A 25271-nucleotide genomic window follows, 5' to 3' on the forward strand; every position below is an offset into this window, starting at 1 on the left:
GGTCAACGGTTAGTTGCAAGGACATGTGGGAGTTGGAAGCGATGGAGCCAAAATGAGTGGAGGGAACAAAAGCAACGATGAGGACACCAGGCCACCATATATGGGGTTAATGTTTTTATATGTATTGCAGTTTCATTTTAATTTTAGACTTGTTTTATGGGGTTTATGATAGATCCCACAGTAATGTGATAATCCACATGGCTTACTGTGATAATCCACATGGCTCTTAAAGGAATGAAAATCTATTTCAAAATATACTGAAATATAAAAACCCCTAAAAATACAGAATTTTTTTTGATGTAAAACAGTTCTAACCATATAATCTAAATTTTAAATATAAATATATCCATCTCAATTAAAAAAGAAACATGATTTTAAAGTAAACAACATAGTTAATTATTAATATTATTAATAAATTAATTATTATTATTATTAAGTTAATTATTATTATTATTAATGAATTATTAATAACTTAAAAAAAAAAGGCAATGACTACAAAACTTTATTATGCAAAAAGGGAAAATAAGAATGAATTATTTCTATTTACTGATCAAGGTTATGCAAAGATATAACGTATCATGCAACTACAACAACTCCATTAACCATAATAATTGCGACCTTCATAACTACATTGGAAGTATTCGCTTTCTTGATATGCAACCATGTTAATAAGATATCCAACATCTGTTGAGATTTTCTGTTTAATTAATTTTGGAAAAAATCTCATGTATGTGACAACAATAGGATTAGTTGCTATATTAGCTCTAGTATTTTTTGAGGAGGATTTAATGCATCCTATATTTGTTGTGAGGGAATTTATGATTCAGTTTTATACTCCAGCTATAAGAAATGTAATCCCGTAGAGGATTGTGTGTGTGTAGAGAAAATAGGGTGAGCTGAGAGTATGTGTGAAGAATTAAAATTGTTGTAATCCCCTGTTGAATAATAAGATTGTCGATGCCTCTGTTCTGGTGGATGTAGCCCAGATTGGTTGGGTGAACCACGCTAAAATCTTTGTGTTATGGTTTTGTGATTTTGTATGTGCTGTGTATGTATGTTTATGTTTATTTTTTATTTCCGCTGTGCATTGTTTGGTCTAACAATTGGTATCAGAGCGGCACAGCGGAAGCATGGAGGGCCCATAACCTACATGACTCTGGTTGTGGAGCTGGTATGCGTGACAGAGACAAAAAAAGTGAAGCTTTTTTAATTGGTGCAGTTTTGGCTGGAACAACAGCGCCAATTTTTAGCTAAAGAAGGGGCTGGCGCGGTTTATTCAGTAAGAGTCGCGCCAGCGCGCCAACACGCCAGAAAGGGCTATTGGCATGGAAACGAAAGGGTTAATCATGCCAATTTCCTGCCTTGCATGGATTTTGTTTCAGGCGCGGGTCTTCCACCATCGAGAGTGCCAGGCAATTTATTTTTGTTTCAGGCGCGGGTTTTCCGCTGTCGAGGAGTGCCAGGCAGTTTTTCCTTTTGGTAAACCTGCAATTTTTTGTTCTGTTTTCAAATTGTAATTACACGGTACGACAGAGGCATTTTATAGTATAAAGAAAAGGCATTTTTTAATTTGGAATTGGAGATTCTGTTTGTTACAACATGGCAAAAACTCAAAGTGCTCGTTTTGAGATTGAGAAGTTCAATGGCAAAAATAACTTCGAAATCTGGAAAGTGAAGATGCATGATCTACTTGTGCAACGAGGCATGGCGAAGGTAATGTTGGGAAAATCCAAACAGCCTTACACTATGACAGATGATGAATGGAATGAATTGGATGGAAGAGCTCTGAGCGGTATTCGACTGTGTTTGGCGGATGATGTTTTGTTTAACATCGTGTCAGAGAAAACTGCTGCTGGTTTGTGGACAAAGCTTGAGAAGCTGTACATGACAAAATCCTTAACCAATAGGATTCTTCTAAAGCGACAATTGTACAGCCTGTGCATGAAGGAAGGTACAAATATTACTGATCATTTGAATGTCTTTAATACTCTCCTGGTGCAATTAGGAAGTATAGAAGATAAATTTGAATTAGAGGATAAAGCTATAACTTTATTATGCTCGTTGCCCGAGTCATGGGATCGTTTTGTTACTTCTATAAGTCTATGTATATCAGAAACCCTTGAATTTGATGATGTTGTTGGAGCTTTGTTGTCCGAAGAGACAAGGAAGAGGTCAAATTCCGAAACCTCTACATCAGAAGCAATGATGGCTAGAGGTCGTTCTAGAGAAAGATGCTTCGGTAAGCACAACGACTCACGTTCAAAATAGAAAGGGAAGAAGAGTAAGGTAAAGTGCTGGTTTTGTGGCAAATTGGGACATTTGAAGAAGGACTGTTGGAAGAGACAACAAGCATCCAAAGAAGACTCTTCAACAGAGAAGAAAGAAGCAAACACGACAAATACAGGTTCGGCATCCAAGACAGGTATGAGTGATGAAGTGTTATCAGTTGATTTGTCTAGTCATGATCAACATTGGCTATTAGATTCTGGTGCATCAAATCACATGTGTATTCATAGGGAAAGGTTTAAAACTTATAAACCAATCAATGATGGAGTAGTTTACATGGGAAATGATGTCACATGTAACATTGTGGGAATTGGAACCATTCAGCTTAAAATGTTTGATGGGACAAATAAAATTTTAATTGATGTAAGACATGTACCTGAACGAAGGAAAAACCTCATTTCGTTAGGAGTACCAGACACTAATGGATATAAAACCTTTATTCAAGGTGGAGTAATGAAAGTTTATAAAGGAATTTTACTAGTAATGAAAGCAAAGAAGGTTGTAAATCTTTTTCAGTTAGAAGGAAGAACAGAGTCAGATCATGTTTCTACAGTGTCTGAAAGCGACAGTAATTCTATTCGTTTATGGCATGAAACGTTGGGCCATATGAGCGAAAGAGGATTAAAGATTTTATCTGATCGTAAGTTACTTCCTAATTTAAAGTCTAATCAGTTAGATTTCTGCAAACATTGTCTGTTTGGGAAACAAAGCTAGCAGAAGTTTAAAACTGGAAAACATACTAGTAAGGGAATCCTTGATTATATCCATTCTGATGTTTGGGGTCCATCTCCTACAACCTCATATGGAGGTTCATCATATTTTGTATCTTTTATTGATGATTTCTCTAGAAAAGTGTCGGTCTACATGTTAAAGAAGAAGTCTCATATGTTTATAGTTTTCAAACAGTTTAGAGCATTAGTTGAAAACATCACTGGAAGAACTATTAAATGTCTAAGAACTGACAATGGTGGTGAGTTTACTTCAAAAGAATTTGGTAATTATTGCAAGGAAGCTGGGATCGAAAGAAATAAAACCACTGTGTATACTCCTCAGCAAAATGGAGTTGTTGAACGCATGAACAGGACTCTTTTAGAGAGAGCAAGAAGTATGCTGAGTAACACCAATTTGTAGAAGGAATTGTGGATAGAAGCGGTTGCTACAACTTGCTATTTGATAAATCGATCACCATCAACTGCAATAGGATGCAAAATTCCTCAAGAGGTATGGAAAGGTCATCCTTGTGATTATTCTAAACTGAAAGTTTTTGGTTGTGATGCATATGCTCTAGTTCCAAAACATCAACGTTCTAAATTAGATCCTAAATCAAAAAGATATACCTCTGTTGGATATGGTGATGGGACTAAGGGATACAGATTGTGGGATCCTAATACTCACAAGATCATCATTAATAGAGATGTTAAATTTAATGAATCCTCACTTGAAAATTCAGATGTAGATGATAAATTGAAACAGGATAATGTATCTAAGCTTCAACACATTCAGTTTGAACCCAGTTCAAATACTGATGATGATCAAGATGAACATGGTTCAGATGATAGTCATGAACAAGTTTCAGATGTAGATCATGAACAAGTTTCATATGTAGATCGTGAACATGTTTCAGATGCAGATCATGAAGAAGTTCCTACAGATAATAATCAGCAAATTGTCCACGAGAATCAAACGTCCTCCTAGAAGGTATGATGATTATGTTACTTCAGTTGCTTTAACCGCTAATGATGATGAACCTTTGTGCTATCAGGAAGCTGTAGAAGGTTCTAAAAGTGAAAAGTGGAAAGAAGCTATGAAGGACGCGATGATGGCATTAGACAAGAATGACACATGGGATCTTGTATAACTCCTAAAGACAGAAAAACTGTGGGATGTAAATGGGTGTACAAATTCAAAAGGGGTGTTGATGGTTCAAAGGACAGCTACAAAGCAAGGCTGGTCACGAAAGGTTTTTCTCAGAAAGCAGGCATTGATTTTCATGAGATATTTTCACTAGCTGTAAAAATTGTTTCAATTCGAATTGTATTAGCTTTAGTTGCCTTACTTGATTTAGAGTTACAACAACTAGATGTTAAAACTGCATTTTTACATGGAGATTTAGATGAGGAGATTTACATGGAACAACCGGAAGGGTTTGTTCAAGATCGCAACAAGAAATTTGTCTGCAGGCTCAAGAAATCATTGTATGGTCTAAAGCAACCGCCTCGACAATGGAGCAAGAAATTTGATTCTTTCATGTTGAGTCAAAATTATATAAGAAGTGAATATGATCATTGTGTTTACTTTAAGAAATTAAGTAATCGAATGTTCATTATCTTAGTGTTATATGTTGACGATATGCTTTTAGCAAGCAAAAACATAACAGAGATCAACAGGTTAAAGGCTCAGATGGCTAGGACATTTGATATGAAAGATCTAGGAGAAGCAAGACAAATTTTGGGCATGGAGATTTTCAGAGACAGGAGCAATGGTAAGTTGTGGCTATCACAACAGAAGTATATTGAGAAAATACTCTTGATGTTTGGTATGAACAATGTGAAGCCTGTTTCAGTCCCTTTAGCTTCCCATTTTAAGCTTTCTTCAAGTTTATGTCCTAATACAAATGAAGAAAAGGAATATATGTCTCGAATTCCATATGCCAATGTAGTAGGTTGTTTAATGTATTTGATGGTTTGTACTCGACCAGATATTTCACATGCGGTTGGGGTTGTCAGCAGGTATATGGCAAATCCAAGAAAAAAACACTGGTCAGTAGTGAAATGGGTGCTTCGGTATTTGAGAGGCACAAGTGATTATTGTATCACCTATAAGAGAAGTAGTGAATTTGTTTGTGGATATGTTGATTCCAATTTTGCAGGTGATTTGGATAAGAGAAGGTCAACTTCGGGGTATGTCTTTACTCCTGCAGGTGGAGCTATTAGCTGGATGTCAAAGCTACAGAATATTGTTGCATTATACACTACTGAAGCAGAATACATAGCTACTTTGCATGCTTGCAAAGAAGTGGCTTGGTTGAAAGGTTTGATTGGTGAGTTTGGTAGGTTACAGGACAACATCAAGTTATTTTGTGATAGTCAAACTGCAATTCATTTGGCTAAGAATCCGGCCTATCATAGTAAATCTAAGCATATACCTATCAAGTACCATTTTGTAAGACAACTTATCACTGAAAAGGGTGTCTCTTGAAAAAGTGCATACGAAGGAAAACTGTGCAGACATGTTCACGAAACCAGTTTTGTTAGAGAAGCTACGTTGGTGTCTGGCTTCTCTTGGCTTGTAGAGAAAATAAAAATAATAAATGAACAGGGTATCAGGCTAATTTTTGTCAAGGTGGAGATTGTTGAGATTTTCTGTTTAATTAATTTTGGAAAAATCTCATGTATGTGACAACAATAGGATTAGTTGCTATATTAGCTCCAGTGTTTTTTGAGGAGGATTTAATACATCCTATATTTGTTGTGAGGGAATTTATGATTCAGTTTTATATTCTAGCTATAAGAAATGCAATCCTGTAGAGGATTGTGTGTGTGTGTAGAGAAAATAGGGTGAGATGAGAGTATGTGTGAAGAATTAAATTGTTGTAATCACCTGTTGAATAATAAGATTTCCGATGCCTCTATTCTGATGGATGTAGCCCAGATTGGTTGGGTAAACCACGTTAAAATCTTTGTGTTATGATTTTGTGATTTTGTATGTGCTGTGTTTGTATGTTTATGTTTATTTTTTATTTCCACTGCGCATTGTTTGGTCTAACAACATCATTATATAACTTAGTCTATAAGATTAAGAACTTAGTCTATAAGATTAAGAACGTGAACACAAATAACAACAGCGAGCCAAATCTGGACCTCTTTCTACATATTGTCGTTTCATTAATTCATCAACGCTAGAAACACATGATGCGAAGACCATAAACATAGAGTTTAGTATAGGAATCTGTAACTTTACAACGTGAATATAATAATTCATAGTTGAAAACCTTTATCATTTCGTTTATATAATGTTTAAATAAATAAAATACACTGAAAATAAAATTGTGTGTTTATATAATAATAGTGATATTGTTTCAAGTTTTTCACATTAATTAATTAATTATTAAATTAATTAATCAATAATGGAGTGTAATTATATATATTAAATAATTAATAAATATTGATAAATATCATTTTATAATAAAAAACTAAATAATTATCTCATACTATATTTTATTTATTAAAATTTTAAAAATTAATTATATTATAATTATATTTTTAATTATTATTATATATATATTATATATATATATATATATATATATATATATATATATAAATATAAATAACCTTTTTATAATATAAAAATTATATAATTAAATTATTTTTATTAAATTTAAAATTATAATTAATTATATATATATAATATTATAATTTTAGCCATTAAAATCAAGAGGAATATCTAAATTTAAATTATTGTTCACATTTGATTGAAGTTATATATATCTATATCTATATCTATCTATATATATATAAAACAAATAATTAATTTTAATGTTGAAATTCTAAAGATATTAAATTTAATGTAAATTAAAAAATTATTTTATATTATAATAATATAATTTTAAAGTTACAATTAGGTTAAATATTACATTAGTTGATATACAATATCTTTTTGTTATCTTTTTGTTTATAGGATAAGAGACCTAATTAAAGTAGGAATTTCATTATTAAAGTTTAAAGAAAATGTACATACTCTATCTTACTTCAGTTTCAATTTATACTTTATTTTATTTGAATTTGAACCTGTAATCTATTAAGAGAAAATACATATTTTTAATAAGTAGACACATTCAAATTATAGAAAGTTTATAAAGTTGTATCCAAAATTTAGAAAATAATAAATTTAATAAAAAACAATAAAAAATATTACCACAATAATAATAATAAAAACAAAACTTTGAGGTCATAATAAAGTTAGACAATTTTTTTTTATATCAAACTCTTTTATTTGTGAGAAAGGGAATCCACCTCTATGCAACAATCTGAGTATTAAATTTTATAAAGATATATTAACTCTATTTCATCTAGATTTGAACATGTAATTTAAGAAAAAGAAATTGAATACAGATTTTTAAATATTAACCTCATTCAAACTATTCAAAATCATTAAAATTGAATAAAAAATAAAGAAGATATTAAATTTAATGAAAATAAATAATTTTTAATGAAAATTATTTAAACATTAAATAAAAAATTATTTATATCAAATTAATTTAGTTTCATAAATTTAAATCAAATAATTATCATTACTTTAAAGTTTTAATTATGTCGTAAGGAATTTCCTTTGAGAAGAACTCTTATCCATGCCATTATGTGCAGTCCCCTACGTGAGAAAGAAAAAGCCATGAATAGCTACAATGTAATAGACTGAAGGTGAGATACTTAAAATATTTTTTTTTAGTACTTAGTGTAATGAGACTTTGTAAGTTTACACTAATGAAACCATCAGAATGAAATATGTCAAAGTATAAAATCTACATGTGTATCCCAGGTGTGGAATCTCAAGCCACAAGTCTCAAGGCAACTGAAGTATATCTATGGCATGAGACATGGTGCAAGGTGGCTCAACCCCCAATGATCCTCAACATCAAGTAAGCTAAAAAATAAGGTAGTTACCCCAGACAGTTTGAGAGGTAACGAATCCCTATATTATCGGTTGAATCTCATATGGTTTACTGGTTAGTTATAATACTATGCCACACATAGTTCTTCATTTCTTTTAGTTAGTTTCTTGAATTTCACACTGAAATATGACTAAGCGTTGGGAATTTTTTGGGCTTTATTGGTCCGATTGGTTAGGAAATTGCATCAACTTTCACAAAGCTATCGATATGCTCATCTTGAAATGTGAATCCAATTGGTTCGTCTGATAGAATTATTAAATAAAAATCTAAGCTTCAAGTAACATCAAGCCCATTTTTTTTTCAATCATTTACTTAGACAACAATCTAAAATCTCAAGTATCATTAACTAATGCAACCTATCTTGTCATGACAGGGTTTTGAGTGGTTATGTGAGGCTTTGGGCGACAATATCAAGAGAAGCAGGGGAAAGAGTAGCAGAGCATAATCTAAAATGGTTCGTGGGTTTTTAGGTAAATATACCACCTAACTTGGCAATTAATGTGCAATACGATCTATTTTCTCTTCTTAATTATAATTATAAAGATGAAAAGTGTTGAAAATATAAGACACAACCAATGCTCTTGGTAGATCCAGAGGATGGACATTCTTTCCAAAGTTTTCTAAAATTTCATGAAGGCCAAATTTATTCATTTTTAATTTATCATATTTCCCTCTGGGAAATCAATCTTTTTGTAAAAAACACGATCACCGCATCATTGATTCGATAATGTTTTTCTTGTTTATTCATATGTTCTCTTGCTAAGTCTATATACCAATTGCAAATGGATTGGTGTGAAGATTAACATAAAGTCCCTTCTGAGTTAAGCCCAACATAGAGTCTGAACTTATGTGCTTCTATTGTTAATCTATGATATTTACTTTTATTGAGTTTTTATTTCCTATCTTCCACAACTTAAAAAATTTGATACTTTTCCATATGTCTTTTTAAAGTAATCAAGCTATCAAGCTTTTATAGTTTTCATAAGGTGTAATACCGCTCCACTGTAATAGAAACATTTTATTTTGTATATGCTATTGTTATTATGTTGGATGATGAGCCATGATGAACTGATTATGAGGACAATTGATGTAATTAAATACATGAATTTGATGAATAAGGCTAAAAATTATGTGGAAAGAAAAATTGGAGTAAAAAAATGAGATGCATTATGGATCATATTTGATTAAAAATTCCTTAAATAAATATATTTAGTTGAAGATAAATACTGATAAAATCACCACGAGAGAGAAAAGAAGGCTTTATGAGGAAAAACAAAAAGAAAAATCTTAGGTTGTAGGGTGAGCAGATCCCTGAAGGGTGGGATGCCACCAAGGAAATATGGTGGGAAATAATGTTAAAAGGGACATTATTTGGAATCAGGGGGGTTACAAATTCTTGGTAATAACATCTTAGCTCGGGGGCGGGGGTTAGCGGTTGGTCCAAGATTGGGTGGATAACGTCTTGTCTCAGGCATGATTTCCAAAATAAATTGTTGGTTAGAGAATATGTTTACTGTTGTGTTGTGCCCTATAACAACCCCCCATTTCATATCATATTTATTTACTAAATCATCATATGAAATGGGTCCCTTTAGAAGTTAGTTGGTATCAATACTTCATTATTTGAAAAAGGTCCGCAAACCAAATGAAGACATTATATAAAACCTTTTAAAAACCCATTTTTGGTCAAATAAAACAATCTTTTATCATTGCGATAAAGCGATCGCAAGATCGCATATCGCAATGGCATAGAAAACACAAATAAGTGGCACATTGGTCTCCGTCGATGCGATATCGCTATCGGCTATCGGCAATACTCCATGCACATTTTAAAGCGCCCCATGCCATTAGCCCCGACGCGATGCGCAATCGGCGATCGGCCATCGGCGGTAATCTTTACACAGTCTTAAAACACCCCAACCCTTTCACCCCCGATGCGATGCGATTTCGCTATCGGCGATCGGGATTTCAAAATTGTCAACGTAAGGATTTAAGTGTTCCTGACACCCGATTACGATATAGCGCGGATTTCAAAAAAGTCGTTAAATGGAGGGATATCATGATTCATTCATATTTAAAGCTTGATCTTTTAAGCAATCATTCACCCGCGCTCAACCGCCAAAACGTCCACAACACGCTTAAACGGGCCATTCGGCCGAATAATGGTATAATGAGCATTTAAGGGGTGGCAGGTCTTAAACAGCCATTTAATGTAATTGTAAGATCCTCCCATGGATTGTGTCTGCGCCCATTTTTAAAGCTAATCCCTTATTACACATTTCTCAATATTTCTCATCACTTGCAAGTTTTCATTGCTATTTCTCTGTGTTACGTATATTTGCGCCTCTGTGCAGAATTCATCCAAAGGAGAAAGCTCAAGCAAGATGGGGAAGAAATCCAAGAAGACCATAGGCGCTTCCGCTACACCAGCTGCAGGACAAGCTCTCGTGGACAAAAAGAAGGGCTTGATATCTGATACTACATGTACAGGTCTCGTTAGAGTTACTTGGCAAGGCACCTACAACCTGATTGAAGCAGAAGAACCAATAAGGACAATAGTCGAAGCTACTGTGGATCCTACTCGGAAGTCTGAATGTACTCTCAAGGATTTAGCCGACTCTTTCCTACACAGAATAGCGGCCAGGGAGCAAATCCTCCCATACACAGACGTAGTGCGGTGGGCGATTCAAGAAATCCCAATCTTGGATAGAACTTTCAGCACTAGAGACGGAAGAATCTTCAGATCGTTCAGGGCGGATGATCTAAGGCAAATGTATCATTTGCCCGAGCCAGAGAAGATATATAATAAGGCGTTCCTGGAGAAATTCGCAAATGAAAATGAAGTTGAATCCGAACCCATCCAGGATTGGAGACAAAATCCGGCCAAGCACAAACACGAATCTTCCAGTAAGTACTCGGTTGATTCTCTCGCTTCTCCTTATTGCTATGCTGGAATAATGATGTGTAGATTATCGGGATTGCATGACTCTGCTAATTTTACCATAGAAATGGTTCCTCTAATGGAAGTAGCATGCAACAGTATAATCATGGATTGGGCCACCATCCTTTCTGACAAATTAGCACAAGCTGTGCTTGATTTTAGAAATCAGACTGTCGTCTCTGAAAGGAAAATTCTCCCATTCTATTACAGTGCATATATTTTAGATACATTATGTTTCAATTCTGAATTTCCCATGCTCGGCTGGAGGTGGACGCCACAATATCCCACGACTATCCACATATACCATCAAAAATTATGGAAGTCCTCTTACAAGCACCATCTGTACCAAATCTGCAATGGCTTTATGGTGCCTATTCATTATTCTATTTTTGATAAACCCATTCCCAAGATTTCCTATCAAGCTTCGTTTGATATAACAGTGGTAGTGAGTTGGTTTGGAGAGGAGAGATTTACCTACATAATATTTTTTGGCAGCCAAGCCAACCCACATGTTCTCCCTTTGTACATACCAGATAAACTGCTAGCAAGAGAAATCGCTTATCAGATTACGGTTGAGAGTGTTACACAGACTCTCAAGAAAGAAAAGAAGAGGGGCTGGCCCTCTTTTCCCTTGAGGTGTGGTGTCTATACTCTACATGATCTCAAACATGCAGAAAAGGAAGCCACAAAGATTCAATCCTTAACTCTGGCGACTATCCCAAATAGGCCATATGATCCAAAGAAAGTTGCCTACAATGCACCAGAACAGGCCAAATTGACAAAATTTGAGCACAAAGAAGATATGTTTGACGACCTATTCGTTTCAGCCGAATCAATAGGTCAGGCTAAAGAATTTGCTCGAATGAAATATAATGATGAAGGGTTGACTGAGTTTAATAAGCTTAGAGAACAGAGGTTGCAAACTCTACCTCTAGATTTACTAGCAACAACCCCGGCGACATCATCAAGCGAGCCTAGTCGGCAACAGTCAAAGGAACCTCCGGTTGTAACAAAGGATCATAAGAAGGAACAAGAGGAAAGGAAGAGAAAAGAAAAAGAAGAAAGGCAGAAGAGAGCACAGGAGGAGAAACAGAGGAAAGAGAAAGAGGAACAGCAAAAGAAAGAGCAAGAGGAAAGGCAAAAGAAAGAACAAGAGGAACAACAGAAGAGAGAGCAGGAAAAGGTGCGGAAGGAGTCCCAAGCTGAAAAGGAAAAACAAAACACCATTGATGTCAATATAGATACTCATATTGACCCTAAATTGCTCCAGGAGTGGAAGCAATTTGACTCTATCATAGTGGGTTTGAATGTTCCAAGGATACAGACATCTCCAAGACAAACGATACACAGGACATCACTTTACCTCAGGTTCTAAGTGGAACCAACGGCCCACCCATTTCCAAGAATGTTGAGGTAATACCGAAAGACCCCTCCGACCAAATCATTCTCCAGGTAGAAGATATTCCTCCCCTGGATGTTTTCTACAGCCCGAGGCACAAAGCAGTGGTAAAACAACAAAGGAAAAGAAGGAAGATTGATCAACCTCCCCTTTTCCCAGAACAAACTGTTACGGGTAGTGTGGTTTGGAAGGAGGAATTCGACCCCTCCGATGACCTGACAAAACTGTCGCAGTATGCGGGAGCCTATTCGGCAGCGACAATCGATAAGGCATCACAGGTAAGTCTTCTACTGAAAACCAAGGATCAAGAAATTTTCGCATTACAGGCAGAATTGGCTGAGACAAAACAGAAGGCAGAGCAGGCAGAGCAGCAATTGTTGACACAACAGCAAGTGAACAGTCAACTAACTCAACAATTGCAGGTAGAAAATCAAAGGGTCGAACAAAGCGCGATCCAGAAACAAAAGGAATTATCATAGGCATTAGCACAATTAAGGGCAGCAAACGAGCAAATGATGAAAAAAAAGGATGAGCAAATCGCTCAATTGTCATCGCAGCTCGAAAAGATAAACGACGCTCCACAAGTGGCTGAGTTCAGAGCAGAAGCATTACAAATAAACACTACATTCATATCTCAAATTAGGCTTTTGTGTCAAAAAATCGCTCAGGCAGAGCCACTCTGTGAATTAACGACATCCATAAATCAACAGGTAGAAAAGGCCAGAAATGAATTAGATCAGGCCGAAGAGATCATAACTGCATTTCTTGACTGGCAAGGTTCTGATCAAGGGAGAGCAGCAAATTTTCCCAAGATTTCAGAAACATATAAAGATATAATTTTCACAGAATGGCACTCTCAGATGATGGAAGCAGAAAGGGCAGCTTCAAGATGTAAATCAACTTCCAGCAATTTGGTTGAACTAGTCAACAACACTCTCTACTTATCAAATATGATTTCCCAATGTACACCAGGAAAGTTGACAACAACAAACACATTGGAGCAATCATGTTATCCTGATTTAGAGGAAAAGGGGAGATTAATCACTGGGATTAATAGTTTAACTATGGAAGCATATTGGCTCTTCCTGGTAAAGCCGCGTACACAGAGAGCCACCCTTAAGTGCCTAACAGATGCGATCGGGTATATAATTCTCGAAATTCAGGATGCCACCTATGCCGCCCAGCTCAGTTCGCGCCTGAACAAACCTCCTAAAGTAGAGCCAATGCTTGCGATAAGTCAGCTCAGATTTAAAGGCAAGCAGCCTACCTGATGAATCATGCCGCCGATTGCCAGATCGCTGAGAAAAATAGGATCAAAATTTATTGATGCTGATTTAGTTGCATTTCGGTTTAATAGATATTTAGATTAATTTAGTATTTATAGACACTTTCATTGTTTTGGAAAAGGTCGTAAAGTTTTGTACCAGACTTAAAGACTGAAGTTTGCACTATTGTGCTTCAGTCAATATTCTTTTATGAAACTGGACCAGTTGTTCTTAATTCAACAAGGAGGCTTTTTATGCAATTGTGCACTATTGTCTTTGTTGAGAATGTTTCTGCGTTGGAGAAAGAATTACAAGTAGCGATTGATATCGGGAGTGTCAAAGCAGCTCATATGGTATTTCTATCTATGTCTGAATTCATTCCTGTTATGTGAATTTTTATTTGATTATCCTTGCTATTGTTGACTATATGCATGCGCTGTAACAGCAGATCTACATTCATACCACTATTGGATGTTTTATGATATGCTTTCCTTTTAATCATGTATATGTCAATAATATAAATGATGAGTGTAGTAATATCGCTGTAATCGCTGGGCTTAACTATTTAGGCACAGAAATCTTGAATGAATTAATATCTATGTCTCTTAGATGGAGTCATCTATATGCCTATCTTTAGACACAGACCATCAAACGCTGCACTTAAAAGTTCAATAGATTCCCGGGATAGGTTATAGTTCTTGTATTCTTATTAATAATTTAGTTATTCGCTTACCGCTAGCTTAGTTTATAAATCATCCATTCATCCCGTTTATCCACTTTTGGGAAACTGGTCCCATTATCCCCAGTCGGAGCCACTATTCCAAACAGAAAAGGAGTTGTACTAAGGTCCGGACCGGGTGGTTATCCCCGATGTTGTTGCAGCGATTTTCGAGGCATCAATATTTTTGGCGCTAGAAGGAGGGCCTCAACTGTGAATGGCACATAAACCTAAATCTGCAAGCCATTCTAAGAGTAATTCTCCCTCCAAATCCCCTCGGACTTCTCATTCGCATGCTGGTTCTCCAGTATCCAAACAAGAAGAAGAGGAATCAACTACCACTGCTCAAACCCATCATACTCCAGAACAATTAAGTCTTGAATCACCTGAAATCCAGTCTCTTATCCACAAACTTCAGAGCTTCTCGATTTCACCACAGAAATCTGAGGTATCACAAAGCAGTGTGACTTCCCAGTTCAATTTACCTCACCCTCTCACCAGACATCAGAGCGAAAAGCTCGGTATTGAACCCACTGCGTTCCCTTTACCCAAAAGGAAAAAGGCGAAGAAAAATACTGAAGGATCTGACAGTGAAGAGCTTTCATCCATATCCTCCATTGCATCTTCCCCTCTGCAAAGTCAACCATCCACTCCCCCATTACATATTGTTGTTCACCAGGGATTAGAAACTTCAACATCCCAACCTGCCCACTCCTCAGCATTATTTCCTTCCCACACATCTGGAATTCCAACAATAGTATCAATCACTATTGCTATTACAATGGCAGATCCATGGACCAGACCTGGTGCAGTCAATATGCCTGCGCCATTGCATCCATTGCCAGATTATCCTGAAAAATGGCTACCCAAGTTTAATCCAGATGATGGAACCCAGGCTGAGGAACACATCAATAACTTCATGTTAGCTGTCAACTTGAAAGGAGTAACAGAACAAGATGTTGTTGTTAGACTTTTCCCTTACAGCTTGCAAGGATCAGCAGGATCCTGGTATTTCTCTTTACCCTTTGGTTCCATTACCAGTTGGAACACTTTCCAAGAGCAGTTTCTTACCAAATATGGAGATGATAGGTCTTTGGCAACTTTAATAAACGATCTCTCCAATATGAGAATAGATCATAGGGAACCAATTAAGGAATTTAATGCTCGCTTCAATAAACTCCTGAACAAAATCCCTACAGCTTCCAAACCAAGTGAACAAATTCGAAGCGAATGGTATATCACCGCCCTACCTGCCAATATAGCCATTTTTGTAGACAGGGCTGGGAAACCTACCTTAGCCGAAAACATGAGAGAAGCACTTGCTGTGGAAAAGTGCATCAATGCTCTAGAGAAGAAAGCTTCTCTGGAAGATAGAAAAGCCAAAAAAGTCTCTTTCAAAGATGACTCAAGAAAGAAAACCCCAAAAGACCCATACGACATGGAGGGTTTACAAAAAGTCCTAAAAACCTTATCAAATGAAATGGTTGAAATAAAGAAACAAGTGGCCGAAACCTCAACCAAAAGACCCTTTAGGACTTATAAGAAAAATGAATCAAAGCCCCCAAATGTCATATCTAATGCAGACTCAGAGCAAGAAGAAGAAGAGGAAGAGGAAACAATCACACCGACTGATGATGAAGAAGAAGTAGTAGAATGTCATGGAATGTGGGATTTTATACTCCCCAACTCCGATACTGATAATGAAGAAGAGGCGTTCCCGGTCACTACTAGGAGCAAAAGTACTTCTGAACCTGTTCAGGTATCATCAAAGAAGAGGAGTGCAGGTGCCACTACAACCAAAGAAAAAATACCAGCAAAGAAATCACCTGCAGCAATTCCCCAAAACCAGCCTTCAACTTCTAATACTCCTTCAACATCCAAAACATTAGTCGTATCCGATTCAATGGAGTATAACATTGTTGATGACATGAAGAAAACTAAAGCAAACATTACTATGTTTGAGCTTAGTAAATTAAAGCATCAACAGAAATTACTTCTTAAAGAATTGAATGTTGTTCCCTCTACACCACTTCCCAGTGCAAAAGCCGCTAATGATTCAGGCCAACCTCCTCCAGGTATGGTTGAAGATACCGATTCAGTTCTAATTGGAGATAGATCAAATTCTCATACTCCACCCTTCCTGCTAACTTATGAGATTTACAACAGAAACCTGCACAACTGTTTAATTGACTCAGGGGCATCATCTAACATAATGCCAGCTTCAGTTTGCTCTAAACTGAACATTGAACCCCAGAAGTCTGCTATTCATATTGTATAGTTGGATAGGACCAAAGTGCAGGTTGTGGGAGAAATTAATTCCGTAACTATCAGGTTGTCTGCTGATCCCAGAGTAGTACAAAGGATTGACATCCTAATAGCCGATATACCTGAATTTTACGGTTTAATTCTGAGTAGGGATTGGTCCGAAAAATTGCATGGGTATATATCCACTGATTGGTCACATATGTGGCTTCCCTACAAGGGCAAGCCAAATCAAATAAGGATCGATCGAGAGAAACATATGACCCATACAGTGACTGAATTTGAGCAAGAAAACGAACCCGTAGCGTTCAACAACAACATTTTGGGGAATTATTCATCAGAGTTATTCTTTGGCAACTTTGTTGCCCAACCATCTCCTTTTTCAGTCAATCATTTTGCATCTCAGATTGAAAATTTTTCACAAACTAATAAGTCTAGATGTTTCAATGATGCTGAGAAAACTGTAAATACGTTTGTTAATACCTCTTTATTTTGGTCTTTATATTTTGATGGCTCTAAGTCCAATGAGGGCTCAGGAGCAGGTTGCATTTTGGTTAGTCCACAAGGAGAAAAGACAATGTTGTCCTGTAGGCTGGAATTTGAATGCACTAACAATACAGCGGAATATGAAGCCTTAGTCTAGGGACTGTATAAAGTGATCGGTCTTAAAGTGAAATATTTGAAAGTATTCGGTGATTCTGAAATTATTGTTAAACAGGTGAGGAATGCAATCCATTGTCTTTCAAATGACCTCAAGCACTATCAATCGCTAGTACAAGAACTTACTTCACACTTTTCCTCATTCAACATTTCCTCCATCCCCAGGTCTCAAAACTCGGCAGCCGATCTCCTAGCCAATGTAGCTTCCAAGCTTCTACCTTCTGAAGAATACAGCCTAGATAGATTTTCTGTAGAATTGCTTTTTAGGCCTTCAATTCCTGACAATGTCACTAATTGGAGAGTATTCAACCATGATGAGGATATTTTACAATTTCTAACTTCTGAAAAGTCCTATGACGATCAAATTATTGAGGAAAATGACCATGATCTACAAATGAAAGAAACACCTCAGGAAAATTCAATTCCTAAGCCAGTGGTAAAGCTCGAAGATCTTTATGATATCAAAGACAGGTTTAAACCTGTAGTTAATGCAAAGCTCCAAAGTTCTACCCTTAGGTTTGAATTGATAAATCTAGGTACTGAGCATGCTCCTCAAAATATTAATTTAGGATTAGGACTTTCCTTGGAAGAGAAGGAGGCATTTATTAAACTATTAAGGAAAAATAAATAGGTTTTTGCTTGGAAATATGATGATTTGAAGACTTATGATACATCCATTATCCAGCATACCATTCCCATGCTTCCCGATCAGAAACCGATTCAGCAGAAGTTAAGAAAAAGACATCCAAATTTGGAGAGCCAGATAAAATCAGAACTTAACAAACTCTTGAAATCCAAGATTATTTTTCCTGTCCGACACTCAAACTGGGTCTCTAATATGGTGCCAGTCAGAAAGAAAACTGGCGACATTCGAATTTGTATTGATTTCAGAAATTTGAACAAAGCGAGCTTGAAAGACAATTTCCCATTGCCTACTATGGAGCAAATACTCCAATCAGTAGCAGGCTCTGAATTGATGTCCTTTCTTGATGGTTTCTCAGGATATAACCAAGTTCTGGTTCATCCTGATGACCAGCTTAAAACCACATTCAGGACGAAATGGGGAACATATGCGTATCAGAAAATGCCTTTCGGACTTATAAATGCAGGAGCGACGTTCCAAAGAGCTATGGATATAGATTTTAGAGGGTTGATTAATAGAACAGTAGTCGTCTATCTAGACGATATTACTGTATTCTCTAAGGAGAGGTATAATCATTTGCATGATCTAAATCAAATCTTTCAGCGTTGCAAAAGATATGGTATTTCTCTTAACCCTAAAAAGTCTTTCTTTGCTCTTGATCAAGGAAAGCTCTTGGGTTTTATTGTATCCAAAGATGGCATTTATATTGATCCTGATCGGATCAAAGAAATCTATGAAATCCCTTTCCCACACAATAAAAAATCGATGCAGTCATTTTTAGGCCAGATCAATTTTGTTAAAAGATTTGTCCCAGATTTTTCTCAAATTATTTTGCCACTTCAAACAATGATTAAGAAAAGTTCAGTCTTTAAGTGGGGATTAGCAGAAAAAGAAGCTTTTGATCTAATCAAGCAATCAATAATCAACGCCCCAGCCTTAAATACTCCAAATTTTTCTAATCATTTTACATTGTATACCATCGCATCCAACTTGTCTTATGCTGCAGTACTCACGCAACTAAATGATCACAATTGGGAGCACCCATTTCATTTTTTAGCTCAAATCTTCAGGGTGCTGAATTGAATTACTCTGATGTAGAAAAACAAGCCTTTGCTGTATTTAAATCAGTCAAGCATTATAGACCCTTCCTTTTGAAAACTCACACAAAAGTTATAGTTCCTTTCCCAACAGTTAGGCAACTATTAATCCAAAAAGAACTGGGTGAAAAAAGGGCAAATTGTGTCACAGCGCTTCAAGAGTATGACTTAGAAATTAGGCCAGCAAAGATTGTTAGGGGCCAAGGTTTTTGCAGGATATTGGTAGGAGCATCCAACATTCCAGAATCAAGCGATACAGAGCAAACTGAAGAAATCAATCAGATAAGTGTTACTGATTCTGAATCTCAATATGCAGATTTAATCTTTTATTTAAAGAATGGTTATGCACCTCCAAACCTATCTTACAAGAACAAAAGGGCCATTAGGTTGAAAGCAAAGAATTTTACAATTATTGATGATGTGCTTTTTAAGCAGAATTATGATTCCATCTTATTGAGATGCCTTGAGAAAACTGAAGCACAAAAGGTTTTGCAGGAGTTACATGATGGACCAGCGGGAGGACATTTTGGAGCTGATACAACAGCTCACAAAATTATTCATGCTGGTTACTATTGGCCTACTCTGTTTAAAGATGCCCACGAGTATGTAAGGAAATGCCTCAATTGTCAAACTTCTAGTGGAAGACAACGTAAATCAGCTTTCCCTCTGCAACCAGTCAACATTGAACAACCATTTGAGCAATGGGGATTGGACATCATTGGGGAGATTACTCCATCATCTTCCAAACAGCATAAGTATATCCTTACCGCTACCGATTATTTTACTAAGTGGGTTGAGGCAATCCCTTTAAAGACATCAAATTCTGAAGTAATCATTGAATTCATAGATCAATTCATCATTACCAGGTTTGGTGTCCCAAATGCTCTTGTTTTTTATAATGCATCTTACTTTTCAGGGAATGCTATGTTTGATTTCGCTATTAAAAGAGGATTTAAATTAAAATATTCTGCTAATTACTATCCCCAGGGTAATGGTTTAGCAGAGTCTACTAATAAAAATCTAATCAAAATCATTAAGCGAACTATCGAACAAAATCATAAAAACTGGCACAAATCTTTAGTGTTTGCATTATGGGCTGATAGGATAACACAGAAAGCTTCTATAGGATCTTCTCTATTCAATCTTGTGTATGGAAAAGAAGCAGTACTAGCCACAAATCTTGTTCTTCCTTCTTTAGCCCTAGTGCAGTTCATTGAGGAAAGCCCTTCCTCTTCTATTCAGCTTAGACATGACCAAATTCTAAAATTAGAAGAGGAAAGAGAAAAAGCCAGGGTTATTCATGCCAAACATCAGCAAGTCATCAAGGCAGCTTTTGATTCAGTTTCATCCGGTTTAAAACAATTCCAAGTCGGTGATTTAGTTCTGAAATGGGAGAAAGCCCATGAGGACAAGGGTAAACATACCAAGTTCCAGAAGATGTGGCTTGGACCGTTTCAGATCTATGAAAAGATAGGCCATTCGACCTTTATATTGCAAGACTTATCAGGGTTGAGAGATTCTCTCCCTGTTAATGGCCTTATCTTGAAGAAATTCTTTAATTGAGGAGGTAACCCCTTCTCCTTCTAGTTTGATAGATTTTTGTAGTTTGTAGGATTTGCAGAAAATAATGTTGTAAGGTATCTACTATTGACCTTTGTTGTGTTTGAAAATTTGATCTACAGAAGTACAACAATATTTGCTTTTAAAATAATAGAACTCTTAACCAAAAGGGATAATTTCTAGGAAATTAGGTATCATTGTATTCTGAAACTACAGTTCAAGTTTTGTGAACTCCTTTCAAAGTTTAAAAGTATTGTAAATCATTCTCTGTTTTCAAATTGGTCTCAAAAGGTTATCAATATCAAGATAGAAGCCAATCCAATTTCAGCATCTTCAACTCTTACCCTGTCATCCATTTACTCTTAAGGAGAAGATTGTTCATCCCATTCACTAAAGTTTATGATTACTCAGAGTGTAATTCTAAAATATCTGATATTAAAGATAAGAGGTCTTATTACAAGCCTGCTTACCATGTTCATAGGGAAATAGTTTAACCGACATTACCAATACTGCATACCAAAACAGGGTAATGGCTTGAAATTATAAGACAAGGGGTCTCATCATGAGCTAGCTTGTTCGGTTAGATTATTACCAGTGAATGGCATTGTCAATAGCTGGCCACCAAACCAGGACAATGGCTTTTTATCTTATCAATAACAGAAAAAGGAAATGAAATACAAAATATGAAAACATGTTTTGAATTCATTCTGTTAATCACACTCTTAATTGGATGGAACAATGGACAATAGCATGGTTAAAAGGTATCCCTGTCGAAACTATGAACGTTTGCTGGCAGCAGAGGCTCTACCTATGACAGAGGAGTTCACTTTAAAAGCTAATTTGGAAAGGTTTTCTGTTTTATCATTATAAACCAATAAAGGCCTATTTAAAACTTAGAATGTATTTATTTTCTTGAAAAAGAAAGGAAGTTAGCAAAATAGTTTCATTTTATTCGGAATGCATATATACCTAGTTATATTAGAATCTTCCCCTTTGATTAGAACTCTATTGTGAAAAAAGTTTAAGTATTTTTTATGCTTTCCACAGATAACTGGTTCTTCCAGTGAATCACCAATTTTTGTGCCCTACAACAACCCCCCATTTCATATCATATTTATTTACTAAATCATCATATGAAATGGGTCCATTTAGAAGTTAGTTGGTATCAATACTTCATTATTTGAAAAAGGTCCGCAAACCAAATGAAGAAATTATATAAAACCTTTTAGAAACCCATTTTTGGTCAAATAAAACAATCTTTTATCATTGCGATAAAGCGATCGCAAGATCGCATATCGCAATGGCATAGAAAACACAAATAAGTGGCACATTGGTCTCCACCGATGCGATATCGCTATCGGCTATCGGCAATACTCCATGCACATTTTAAAGCGCCCCATGCCATTAGCTCCGACGCGATGCACAATCAGCGATCGGCCATCGGCGGTATTCTTTACACAGTCTTAAAACAACCCAACCCTTTCACCCCCGATGCGATGCGATTTCGCTATCGGCGATCGGGATTTCAAAATTGTCAACGTAAGGATTTAAGTGTTCCCGACGCCCGATTACGATATAGCACGGATTTCAAAAAAGACGTTAAATGGAGGGATATCATGATTCATTCATATTTAAAGCTTGATCTTTTAAGCAATCATTCACCCGCGCTCAACCGCCAAAACGTCCACAGCACGCTTAAATGGGCCATTTGGCCGAATAATGGTATAATGAGCATTTAAGGGGTGGCAGGTCTTAAACGGCCATTTAATGTAATTGTAAGATCCTCCTATGGATTGTGTTTGCGCCCATTTTTAAAGCTAATCCCTTATTACGCATTTCTCAATATTTCTCATCACTTGCAAGTTTTCATTGCTATTTCTCTGTGTTACGTATATTTGCACCTCTGTGCAGAATTCATCCAAAGGAGAAAGCTCAAGCAAGATGGGGAAGAAATCCAAGAAGACCACAGGCACTTCCGCTACACCAGTTGCAGGACAAGCTCTCGTGGACAAAAAGAAGGGCTTGATATATGATACTACATGTACAGGTCTCGTCAGAGTTACTTGGCAAGGCACCTACAACCTGATTGAAGCCGAAGAACCAACAAGGAAAATAGTTGAATCTACTGTGGATCCTACTCGGAAGTCTGAATGTACTCTCAAGGATTTAGCCGACTCTTTCCTACACAGAATAGCGGCCAGGGAGCAAATCCTCCCATACACAGACGTAGTGCGGTGGGCGATTCAAGAAATCCCAATCTTGGATAGAATTTTCAGCACTAGAGACGGAAGAATCTTCGGATCGTTCAGGGCGGATGATCTAAGGCAAATGTATCATTTGCCCGAGCCAGAGAAGATATATAATAAGGCATTCCTGGAGAAATTCGCAAATGGAAATGAAGTTGAATCCGAACCCATCCGGGATTGGAGACAAAATCCAGCCAAGCACAAACACGAATCTTCCGGTAAGTACTCGGTTGATTGTCTGGCTTCTCCTTATTGCCATGCTGGAATAATGATGTGTAGATTATGGGGATTGCATGACTCTGCTAATTTTACCATAGAAATGGTTCCTCTAATGGAAGCAGCATGCAACAGTATAATCATGGATTGGGCCACTATCCTTTCTGACAAATTAGCACAAGCTGTGCTTGATTTTCGAAATCAGACTGCTGTCTCTGAAAGGAAAATTCCCCCATTCTATTACAGTGCATATATTTTAGATACATTATGTTTCAATTCTGAATTTCCCGTGCTCAGCTGGAGGTGGATGCCACAAGATCCCACGGCTATCCACATATACCATCAGAAATTATGGAAGTCCTCTTACAAGCACCATCTGTACCAAATGTGCAATGGCTTTATGGTGCCTATTCATTATTCTATTTTTGATAAACCCATTCCCAAGATTTCCTATCAAGTTTCGTTTGATATAACAGCGGTAGGGAGTTGGTTTGGAGAGGAGAGATTTACCTACATAAGAGTTTTCGGCAGCCAAGCAAACCCACATGTTCTCCCTTTGTACATACCAGATAAACTGCTAGCAAGAGAAATCGCTTATCAGATTACGGCTGAGAGTGTTACACAGACTCTCAAGAAAGAAAAGAAGAGGGGCTGGCCCTCTTTTCCCTTGAGGTGTGGTGTCTATACTCTGCATGATCTCAAACATGCAGAAAAGGAAGCCACAAAGATTCAATCCTTAACTCTCGTGACTATCCCAAATAGGCCATATGATCCAAAGAAAGTTGCCTACAATGCACTAGAACAGGCCAAATTGACAAAATTTGAGCACAAAGAAGATATGTTTGACGACCTATTCGTTTCAGCCGAATCAATAGGTCAGGCTAAGGAATTTGCTCGAATGAAATATAATGATGAAGGGTTGACTGAGTTTAATAAGCTTAGAGAACAGAGGTTGCAAAATCTGCCTCTAGATTTACTAGCAACAACCTCGACGACATCATCAAGCGAGCCTGGTCGGCGACAGTCAAAGGAACCTCCGGTTGTAACAAAGGATCATAAGAAGGAACATGAGGAAAGGCAGAGAAAAGAAAAAGAAGAAAGGCAAAAGAGAGCACAGGAGGAGAAACAGAGGAAAGAGAAAGAGGAACAGCAAAATAAAGAGCAAGAGGAAAGGCAAAAGAAAGAACAAGAGGAACAGCAGAAGAGAGAGCAGGAAAAGGTGCGGAAGGAGTCCCAAGCTGAAAAGGAAAAACAAACCACCATTGATGTCAATATAGATACTCATATTGACCCTAAATTGCTCCAGGAGTGGAAGAAATTTGACTCTATCATCAGTGGGTTGGAATGTTCCAAGGATACAGACATCTCCAAGACAAACGATACACAGGACATTACTTCACCTCAGGTTCTAAGTGGAACCAACGGCCCACCCATTTCCAAGGATGTTGAGGTAATACCAAAAGAACCCTTCGACCAAATCATTCTCCAGGTAGAAGATATTCCTCCCCTGGATGTTTTCTATAGCCCAAGGCACAAAGCAGTGGTAAAACGACAAAGGAAAAGAAGGAAGATTGATCATCCTCCCCTTTTCCCAGAACAAACTGTTATGGGCAGCGTGGTTTGGAAGGAGGAATTCGACCCCTCCGATGACCTGACAAAACTGTCGCAGTATGCGGGAGCCTATTCGGCAGTGACAATCGATAAGGCATCAGAGGTAAGTCTTCTACTGAAAACCAAGGATCAAGAAATTTTTGCATTACAGGCAGAATTGGATGAGACAAAATAGAAGGCAGAGCAGGAATTGTTGACACAACAGCAAGTGAACAGTCAACTAACTCAACAATTGCAGGCAGAAAAGCAAAGGGTCGACCAAAGCGCAATCTAGAAACAAAAGGAATTATCAGAGGCATTAGCACAATTAAGGGTAGCAAACGAGCAAATGATGAAAACAAAGGATGAGAAAATCGCTCAATTGTCATCGCAGCTCGAAAAGATAAAGGACGCTCCACAAGTGGCTGAGTTCAGAGCAGAAGCATTACAAATAAACACTGCATTAATATCTCAAATTAGGCTTCTGTGTCAACAAATCGCTTAGGCAGAGCCACTCTGTGAATTAACGACATCCATAAATCAGCAGGTAGAAAACGCCAGAAATGAATTAGATCAGGCCGAAGAGATCATAACTGCATTTCTTGACTGGAAAGATTCTGATCAAGGGAGAGCAGAAAATTTGCCCAAGATTTCAGAAACATATAAAGATATACTTTTCACAGAAAGGCACTCTCAGATGATGAAAGCAGAAAGGGC

The 25271-nt window shown here is 36.8% G+C and overlaps 1 pseudogene; it reads left to right on the plus strand.

The window, feature by feature from the left end:
• The first annotated feature begins 1150 nt into the window (after positions 1-1150).
• Positions 1151-25271, plus strand: part of LOC149229531 (auxin efflux carrier component 1-like) — a 48690-nt pseudogene continuing 24569 nt past the window's right edge.

The sequence above is a fragment of the Pinus tabuliformis genome, chromosome J (assembly GCF_031772625.1).
Source record: "Pinus tabuliformis cultivar Carrire ecotype Pingquan chromosome J, CPIR1, whole genome shotgun sequence".
NCBI lineage: Eukaryota > Viridiplantae > Streptophyta > Pinopsida > Pinales > Pinaceae > Pinus > Pinus tabuliformis.